Source organism: Austrofundulus limnaeus, unplaced genomic scaffold (assembly GCF_001266775.1).
Source record: "Austrofundulus limnaeus strain Quisiro unplaced genomic scaffold, Austrofundulus_limnaeus-1.0 Scaffold4975, whole genome shotgun sequence".
In the NCBI taxonomy this organism is placed as follows: domain Eukaryota; kingdom Metazoa; phylum Chordata; class Actinopteri; order Cyprinodontiformes; family Rivulidae; genus Austrofundulus; species Austrofundulus limnaeus.
In genome coordinates, this window is record NW_013957377.1 from 1 (window position 1) to 1,044 (window position 1,044).

The 1,044-nt window shown below is 40.9% G+C and overlaps 1 long non-coding RNA gene across 1 annotated transcript; it reads left to right on the forward strand.

The window, feature by feature from the left end:
- Positions 1 to 131: 131 nt before the first annotated feature.
- On the forward strand, positions 132 to 652 carry LOC106512223 (uncharacterized). Its single transcript, XR_001309638.1, has 2 exons — positions 132 to 435; positions 508 to 652. It is a non-coding gene; the product is annotated as an uncharacterized LOC106512223 (long non-coding RNA).
- The last annotated feature ends 392 nt before the right edge of the window (positions 653 to 1,044 follow it).

Consider the following 1,044-nt stretch of genomic DNA (forward strand, 5'->3'; position numbering starts at 1 on the left):
TACTTTATAGGGTTCTGTTTGTTTTATTCATGATTAAATACAGCAAAATAAACAGTTTCAAAGGTAACAGATGTTTGTAACACTTGGTTTATTAATAATGATTTAACTGCTGGATGTTCGGCCCCTCAGTAACTGTGGTTGGACAGCCCTGATCTAAACGCTGCCACAGATGTTTAACGGTGTTTAGTTTTAGACAGGCGACACAGATCAGCTGTAATTTGTTCAGATTAGCAGATTGAACCGGTCTCTTTCCCCTCCTGCAGTTCCAGTCCTTCAGTCAGTACCGCTGCAAGACGGCCAAAAAGTCTGAGGAGGAAATCGAGTTCCTGAGGAACAACCCAAAGATCTGGAACGTCCACAGCGTCCTCAACGTCCTCCACTCCCTCGTGGACAAGAGCAACATCAACCGGCAGCTGGAGGTCTACACCAGTGGAGGTGAGTCTGTTTGACTCGGTTCTGTTTCCCTGTAAACTCCTCCTCAACCCGTTTCTGTGGTCTCGGCTGCAGGAGACCCAGAGAGCGTGGCTGGAGAGTACGGTCGTCACTCCCTGTACAAGATGCTGGGTTACTTCAGCTTGGTGGGGCTCCTGAGGCTCCACTCCCTGTTGGGGGATTATTACCAGGCCATCAAAGTCCTGGAGAACATCGAGCTCAACAAGAAGGTAAAACTAACTGTAAACTGGTTTTAACTGGGCCAATGTGTCGACTCGTTTTCCATCAAACATCATGAGACAGTTCCTTCATCTTTACGACAAAATAAAGTTTTAAGTTAAAATAGAGAAAATAGATTTAAATCTTCAAGCTTCATGGATAAAAAAAACAGATTATATGAACTCATTTTATTGGATGCAGCTAAAACCAAAAAATACAAACTTTGTTCAAATTAGTTGAGAAATGAAGAAGTTAGGTAATTTTTATTGGGGAAAAAAAGAAACAACCTGATGAGATTATACTTTAGATTTTTTGTTTTTAATACGGCTGTCAAATGATTAATATTTTTAATCTGATTAATCCCAAAGTAGCTGTGAATTAATCATGATTAAT